Raw genomic sequence first — 9,202 nt, 5'->3', positions numbered from 1 at the left:
ATTTCCTTTGTTTTGCTGACGTTCAGGGAGAGGCCGTTCTCTTGACACCATCCCGCTAGAACCTTAACCTCTTCCAGGTAGGCCCTCTCGTCGTTTGCAGAGATCAGGCCCACCACTACTGTGTCGTCAGTCAGCAAATTTTATGATTGTGTTGTTGTTCCGCTGTGCCACACAGTCATGTGTGTACAGGGAGTGGAGGAGGGGACTCAGTCAGGACACAGCCCTGGGGGGCCCCTATGTTGAGAGTGATTGATGAGGAGGTGCAGTTGCCTGCTCTCACCACCTGGGGTCTGCCCGTCAGGAAGTCCAAGACCCACTGGCAGAGGTCATAGTTCAAGCCCGGGTCCCTGAGCTTGGCTATGAGTTTGGAGGGGACTATGGTATTGAATGCTGAGCTGTAGTCGATGAATAGCATTCTCACATAGTTCCCCTGCCTTTTGTCCAGGTGTGGATGTCCAGGTGTGGATGCCTCGGGGTCTTGGCCAAGCTTGTAGTGACTGCTCTACATGCACCTCCGAGGCATTGGATCAGTTATTCACCGCCGTCTGTCCGTGGTCCTGTCAACTGATTAACAGACTGTTAACAGATTAACAGTCAACGCGGTTTCATTGCTGGGTTAAGTACTTCTATTCTATTCACATAATACGCTTACTTCATATATCTACTCCATTCACATATATGCCTACCACTTGTATCTATTGCTATGTCCGCCTACTACAATCTCATGAGCTGTCTAACGCCTGTCCCGTCTCCCTGTCTTCCTATGACCTGCTGTCCTGGAGTGTTGACCGGAGTGTTGGACATCCCGTGACGAAGGCCGGGAGATTGCGACCCCCTCTGCGTGCCCCCCTGTCTTCGGAGGTCTCGTAGTGGTGACCGGAGTGCCGGATGTCCCGCGATGATGTCGGGGAGTTCGCGACCCTCTCTGCGCCACCCCCCTTCCCCCTGTCTCCGGCTGTCCCTGAGCAACGACCGGAGTGTTGAATGTCCCGTGACTAAGACGGGGAGGACGTGACCCTCTTGCGCTGCCCCTGTGCTTCAAATAGATCCGCTATCAACTCTATCTTTAATCTTTCAAAATGTTCAATTGCTATCGCTATTAGCTCTATCTTTAATTTTTCAAAATGTACAGTTGCTATTGCATGCACTCATCTGTGTTTCACCACACACATGAGTGCATGCTTACCAACTGTCCGTCTGCAACACTACTATCACCGACATCTAAGAAGGGAGATCCCCCCTTGAACGGCCCTTCTAAGGTTTCTCTCCTCCACATTGCCTGTGGAGCTTTTTTTTCCCCTATTGTTAGGTTTTAGTGAGTTTTTCCTTACCTTCGCGTGGGGTATGTCTGGGAGTGCTTGCATTCTTTCATTTATTTGCATTCATCTAAAAAATGTTTGGACCCTATGGTGTTCTTGTTCTGTTCTTGACTTATTGTTATGTTGTCTTCTTGACTTGTTTAAAGAAGACCTGTACGGCCCATGGGGACATTAACGTGTGTTGTCGGGCCCTATAAATAAATTTGATTTGATTTGATTTGATTTGTGTGATGCTGCTGTGTGCAGCACATGGGCTATGGCGTCCTCCGTGGACCTGTTGGGGCGGTATGCAAATTGCAGGGGGTCCAGGTTGATGGGGAGGGAGGAACAGATCTAGCATCCGAGGTTGGTGGCAGAGTCTCTTGTGGACGGCCTTTGCAGAATAACTCAGGCACACCATAGATCTTGCAGATGAATCTCTCTGTTGATGTCACAAGATCTTCTGTGAAAGGGCCCTTCCCAAGGCCAGCAAGATCAGTGTGATGGTGCTTGAACACCTGCCAGGCTGTTTTCTTTCCATGACCACTGAACTGGGACACACTGTCACATCCGGTGAGGGCATGGAAGGCAAGGATTGTGTCCAGTTTATCATCAGATAGTAGCTTTTTTTTTTTTTTTTTTTTTTATTGATCTTTTTCCCCCTCCATTTTCCTCCGATTTTCTCCCATCCCAATGTTTTAGTCGTATGCCAATTCCCAGTCCCACAGTCAGATCATCTGGGAGAGTGGAGGCTACCACGTGCTTCCTCCGACACACGTCCAGCCAATCACCGCTTCTTTTCACCTGGCAGCGCGGATTCTCATTGAGAGGGCGTAGCGTGTGGGAGGATCACACTATCCCCCTCAAGTCCTATCCGCGCTTAGCAGGCGCCCCGACCGAACTGTAGGAGTCGCTGTTTACAACGACCCGGACCCACCCCGCCAGCTTCTCCCACCCTCTAATACAGCCAATTGTATTAGTGCAGACGGCCAGCCAAGCTGGTGACAACCCCGGAGCTGTGAGCTGGATTCGAACAGGCGAATCCAGCTCACTCGAACAGGCGAATCCAGCTCACAGCTCCGGGGTTGGTGACGAACGCAATCTCCGCTCGGCCACCTAACCGCCTCAGATAGTAGCTTTCTAATGTCATGTACTGGAAAATATTTTGGATCCTTCGATGTCCCAGCTTTCATGTAGAGATGCGTACATCGGATTCTGTCATAGTGAGCCAAGAGTAGAAGCAGCACATCTGTGTCACGCGCTGACACAACGATTGTTTCCACTGGAGCCTGGATGAGAAAATCAGACGTGTATCAGCTTCCTCATGGTCAGCACTCAGAGAGGAGACTTCAAGATCTGGATCTGTTGACTTGACAGTTGTCCCTTCAGCAAACCTCTCTGATACTACAACTACAGGTTCATCATCCGGGCTGTGCTCTATCAGGTGGTTTGAGAGTAGTTGAGCGATATCTGATTTGTTGTCTTCAAGGGCCATGAAGCTCGACCAATCGGCAGGAAGTGGAACAGACTTGTTTTTGATTTGACGACGTACTGGCCTGTGGCGCTGTTTGCGTTTCACCCTTGTGCCTGTTTTGATGGATTGGTCATGGTATCTGTCAAAGACGACATCTACTCTCTGGTATTTTGCTCCCATCTTCAACACGGTGTCAGTGAACTTGTTGGCTTAGTCACCAAATGTTGTAGTGTCAGGTGGCTTTCCGAGTGCCATTACCAGAGCTTGGCCATCAATGACCAGGCAGCTGGGTCCCTGAAGGGTAAGATCTGCAGGGGTTTTAACTTGTTTCGTCAGTATATTTGCGAACACAGACTTGTTGGTGGAATGTAGACTCCCGTTAGTTGTGGCCAGAGATTGCGGGATGGGCATGAGCTCATGCTGGAGGATATTGTCAAGGTCTACCTTACGACCTGCTCTGTAAGCTGTGATGAGCATTTGTAGAATCTGCCTGCCCTGTCCACTTTGTTGGTGTTTTGCTTGTTCTTGGAAAGTTGCACAACTTCATACAAAGAGGCAAATGTCTTTGGCTTTGTTCTTTCGAATGGGTGATTTCAGGTTCAGGTGCTGGTCACTATCTGGAGGTTCACACAAACGTTTGTCCACAAACATGTTCAGTTGTGCCTGTCCAAGGTGTTCTGCGCCAAGTATGACTCCGGTGTGACTACGTCCTTGTTGATGTATGTAAGAAAACTTACAAAAGCACATTTAATTCAGGTTTGTACCTTGTGTAGTCACACTTAACTCATTAAGCGCCACCATTTATTTTTTGAAAATTTGCCTAAAACAGCATGCTTACATTAAAATGCTTATATATCCAGATTTATAAGAGCTACTTGCATAAACTTGGTACCTGAAGAAAGCTAAGACTTGGGGGATTCTAATGTTGGTGTCGAACACTGTACAGTTATTACCAAATTGCTGTAGTATTCCTGCAAACACTGAAGAAATGTCATTTTTTGTATCCTCACCTATACAAAGATTACAGTTAGACAGTCAAAAACACCCTTGTTACTCATGGTTGCACCCCAGCTATATTCCTACTTTCTTCCTCCATAGGTGCAGATGTTCTGTGCAAACTTTCATGTCAGTAGAATAAAAACGGTGGGTTTAGCACCTGTTTTTGTGGAGAGAGGGCCTGGTGCTGGCGGCCATGTTGGATTTCTCAATTTTGAGGCCTTATTTGAAATTTTTGAGCTTGGTATACAGCAGATTTGGATTCAGCACCCCTTAATACCCCTAGAAATGTTGTGTACCAAAAATAAACACGAAATGCCTTCAGCACTTTATACAAGCACATTTTCTGAAATTCTGCCTAGTCTAGTAATGATAAGATCTTATTACAACTTAATTCTATTGCTTAACCTACGGCTTTATGGCTATATGATATAAATGTAAATTAAACATGGTCAATTTTCAGATATAGAACGTGTTCCCTTCACAGTTATAGGGCATCTTAAATCTAGTGTTTACCCCTGACCCCCTTGGCCATGTGCTATAAATGTAAATTAAACGTGGTCAGTTCCCAGATACAGAAAACATCTGGCACTAACCGACATCACACCATGTGTGTCGTGGGGACGGCAGCTACAGAAAGTAATGATGAAAACACCCTACAACTTAAATAAACGGGGTACATTTTCAGATATAAGGGAATAAGTGGTATCTTGATCGCCCTCGAACCACATGTGTGTACACCGCCCCCCGCGCGCACCCCAACCACGGCCCCACACCGCCCGTGACGGACCGCGGCCAGAGCGCACACGGAGGACAGCGCACCCACACGGCCCGAGCAGCCATAGAATAATAATAAAAATAAAAAAATAAAAATACACACTGTACCACCCAACTCTAATGTTTAGAAAATGACTGTTGTATTGACCTACACCATACCTGGTCGCGGTGGCAGCAGCTACACAGTAATGATGAAAACACTGTACCACTCAAATCTAAAAATGTAACGTGGGGCATTTTCAAATCTAAAAAATAAATAGCAGTTGACTGACATCCTATTATGTGTAGCGGGCACAAGTTGAGGCTTTCATTTTTTTTATACAACTTAACTAATAGTTGGCCCGAATATGTCGTTGACTCACCAATCAGTCTGTGGAAACTAATCGAAAGCAGTCCCATCTTTAATTCAGTCTAGTCCCCGTTTCTGTACAACTATTTGACAAAAGTTGCAGCCTCTTCAGGTGTGTCGAACTGACTCTCTTTGCCGCGATAGGTAACGATGAGGCGGGCTGGATGGCGAATTCCAAAACGGAGCCCCTCCACCTCTCGGAGCTGGCTTCTCACCTCGTTAAACGCTGCACGCGCCCGTGCTATCTTGGCTGTGTGGTCTGGAAAAACGGAGATGGACACCCCCTCGTACATGATCCTCTTCGTCTCTCTTGCTTTCTTTAGGATGTCGACACAGTTTGAAAAGTAGTGTAGTCTGGCCACAATTGTGCGAGGTCGCTCCCCCGGTCAGAGTCGCTCCCTCGGTCGGGGTTTGGCCTGGAGTGTACGGTGCGCCCTGTCCAACACAGGTTCCTTCTCCATGTTGAAAGCCTCCTTAAGCAGCCTGGAGACGGCTGCAGTCGTGAGGGGGGAGCCTGTATCTTCAGGAACGCCAACAATCCGTATGTTGTTGCGACGAGACCTAGATTCGAGATCTTCACATTTATTTTCTGTTTTAATCAGTTCTTTGACAAGATGTTCAACTTTCTCCTTCAAAATGGCGACGTCGTCGGTGCATGTGGTTAGCGCGTCTTCCACTCCTGCCACTGTGCCTTTTATCAACGTTACCTCAGATTGTAAAGTTGTTATCTTGGCTGACCATTCAGTTTTCATGGCTTGTAGTTCGGATTTGATGGTTACTAGGTCATTTCCCAGAGCCGAGTGCAACTCAGCTTTAAAGATTTCAGCAATATCCTTGCGCACAGTTGCGAGAATGTCCAACCTGAGGGCCGCGGCTTCTGACTCCCTGGTATCCACTGGGAGAGAGTGGATCGAAGGCTCACGTGAGAGCGGGGCCGCACCACATTGCGTTATTTTCTGCTGCGACTGAGATGTACACGGTATTTTAGTAACTTTTGAAGGAATTTTGAAGCCCAAACAAAAACTGTCTAGTTCACGGGTGTATTATATTCAATACTAGTAAAAACATTTTCTTGAAAGGGTGCCTTTAGATTATATAATTAGGCAATTCTGCCGGAGCTCTTAAATCTGCGTGTCACTCCATAGTACGTTAAACCGGAAGTCCTTCACAGCATTATTAACACTAGCATCAATGCCTGATGACACAGGGCCTACCTGTGTGCAAGCCGGCTCGATAGCCAAACCTTGCACGCTGCCCCTCAATCTGCTGCCACAAGATGAGGAAACATCAGAATAGGCCCGACGTGTTGTTGAAACATGCCCCGAAGATTCCAGGGGTAAGCAACCCTCCGGTAAGCATTCAATATTACGCAATTTCTCTAATCTTTTCATAACAACTAGTTGCATAGGGCGTCTTGCATCCGCTATGATGGAAACGAAAATAGAGGAAGAGTGAGTGGTGATCACGCCTAGTACTTTATAGTACGCCCTAAAAGGGCAGGGCCTGGCAGGTGGTGGGTGTATTTTGGTTTTTATTCGTTGATGGAGTACAATAGGTACATGAGATGAGGTATATCTCGGTATGGCTTAAGAGCGGGACGCGATGCCAATACGAAATATAACAAACCCTGCGAACTTTGGAAATTACTCAACAACCAACTAGGCTGCAGCAAAAAACTAAAAACCAGATTTACAAACATAAACATAAAGACAGAAAACACTCTCATCACAGACAAACTGGATGTGGCCAAATACCTAAACATATTCTTTACAAACATAGCCACAACACTGGTTAATAAACTACCCTCCCACTCAGGGCTTTATGGGGTAGAACACATAGTAGCATACGATAAAAACCTAGGGGTCCGCAAAGACGACTTCAAACTGGAAATGGTAACAACAGATGAGGTACTCAAAAAACTGAGCGCCCTCCAACCTAACAAGGCCACTGGCCATGACAACATCCCCTCCAAATTCCTCAGAGACTCAGCAGCCGCCATCACCCCAGTCATCACACACATAATAAACCTCTCCATAAAACATGTCCCCAAGGACTTAAAAATTGCGAGAGTGACCCCCCTGCACAAAAAGGGCAGCAAATTAGGCCCTGTTTCTATTCTTACCTCCATCTCGAAAGTCATGAAAAAAATTGTCTACGAACAGGTCGAAAAGTCGAAAATCGAATCTACGAATTCCAATCTGGCTTCAGAACATCCCACTCCACTGACACATGCCTTCTCTATTTGAGCGACCACATCAAACAAGAGGTGGACGCGGGCAAATACTGCGGCATGGTCATGCTGGACCTAGAAAAGGCCTTCGACACTGTCAATCACTCCATTCTGATTGACAAGATAAAAGCAATTGGTTTTGATAGTCTATCAGTGAGCTGGATGCAATCCTACCTTGAGGGGAGAGAACAGATGGTGGAGGTAAACGGTACCCTACCCCCCCCCCCCTCACAGTGAGCTGTGTGTTCCACAAGGAAGCATACTAGGGCCGCTACTGTTCCTAATTTATGCAAATGACATGTCGTCAGCTTGTGACTGCAACTTGTTCTTGTTCGCGGACGACTCAGCCCTGCTGGTCTCTGACAAGAACAAGTTACAGGTTGAAAAAACCCTCAGCTCTGATTCATCAACATTTTGTTCATAGGACTTATTTGACCCCCAGGCGATTGAACCTAATGGGTCTCAGACCTGACTCTCGATGTACCTTGTGTCCAAACGGTGCCATTCGATATATATATATGCATATGTACTGGGAGTGCCCTCCTGTTGAGATCTTCTGGGAAAATGTTACCTCTCAGTTATCAGAGATTTTCTCTTTGACCATACCGACCTTGCCTTCTGTATTATTGTTAAATGATGTTTCTCAATTGCCGACCTCTGTACATGTAAAGAGACTCATTTTGGCTGGCCTGACGGCTGCCAAAAAGTTGATTGCCTCACGCTGGATACAACCAGATAAGTTATGTCCGAAGGTATGGATTCTCACCTATCTTGATGTTATTTATTTGGAGATTTCCACTGCACGTGTCATAGGTGTTAATGAAGCCAATATCGCGGTCTGGTTGGCTGTGGTGGAAAAGCTAAAAGAAAGCATATGACTTTGGAAATTGAGTACTGAATAAGGTATTATGTGAATGTCTCACGTTGGGGTCCTGGGGCGAGAGGGGGTGGGGGTGGGTGGGGGCTAGAACGAGCGAATATTCATGTATGTTGGTGTTTTTTTTGTTTTTGTTTTATTTATTATTTTTCATTCTTTGGTGTCCTATGTATATTTTCTGACCCCCTTCTGGTCTGGGTCTGGTGGTCGTGGGCTCGGACTGGGGGGGGGGGCGTGGTTCGGGGTCTCTGCGGGTCGAGGCACTAAAGAGGCGTGGTGCTTTGGCTCGCGGGGGGACCGGGCTGTGGGTCCTCCGGGGTTGTGGCTTGCGGCTGCCGGGCCTGGGGGTGGAGGGGGCTCGGGAAGCCTGTTTTATAGTAAATGTTTTATTTTCCTTATACTTTGTGACAACTTATTTTGACTGGTTATGTAGGTAAATGTATAATCTGTCTAATTTATTGTCTAATCATTGTTGTGTTAGTTTATGTTTTTGGATGTCGTTTATGTATTATTGTTATTATTGTGTTATTACTGCTCAGTAATCTCATTTCCCTGCGAATATGAAATAACATTAATGCGAGGAAATTAACTTTAGTATTATATTGGTGGTTGTTATTGTGATTATCAACTAGAGTTTATAGCTTACCCACATTTTATCTTAGGTATCTTTTATCTTATCTACCACAGCATCAGTGTCAAGTTGAATTTATTTGTACAGCCCAAATATCACAATTACATTATGTCAGACAGTGGGCTTCACCATGCCTTTGTACTGAGTGTAGTCTTGTTTTACTCCAGTGGTGCAGAAAGGCTCGTCTGATGAGAGGATTGGGGTTAGCCAGGAGCAACCTGGTGTTACATATTTAGAATACAGAGCAGAGAACCGGTTGTGCTGGAAGAGGCTGGGAATCTGGGTTACATTACAGAATCTATGGGACAGACCTACGTCTCTGTTATTCTCTGGTCAGCTTCAGTAGAGGCCTTGTACATGGAATGTTCTCTTTCTTCCAGCATGGCTGCCTGTGTTAGTAACCACTTTCAAAAGAAAATGCCTCATTTATGTGCAGTGGTAGAGTTCTACTGTGACTTCTTTACAAGATCCGGTAATAAGACACCAAATTATGTTTTTGTTGATATATTTCAACACAGCAACCTTTGTTTTGCACATAGCAACCATTGTCTCTTCCATTGTCATGTACAA

Source organism: Notolepis coatsorum (assembly GCF_963971535.1).
Source record: "Notolepis coatsorum genome assembly, chromosome: 10".
Classification (NCBI taxonomy): Eukaryota; Metazoa; Chordata; class Actinopteri; order Aulopiformes; family Paralepididae; genus Notolepis; species Notolepis coatsorum.
This window is presented reverse-complemented; position numbering follows the sequence as displayed.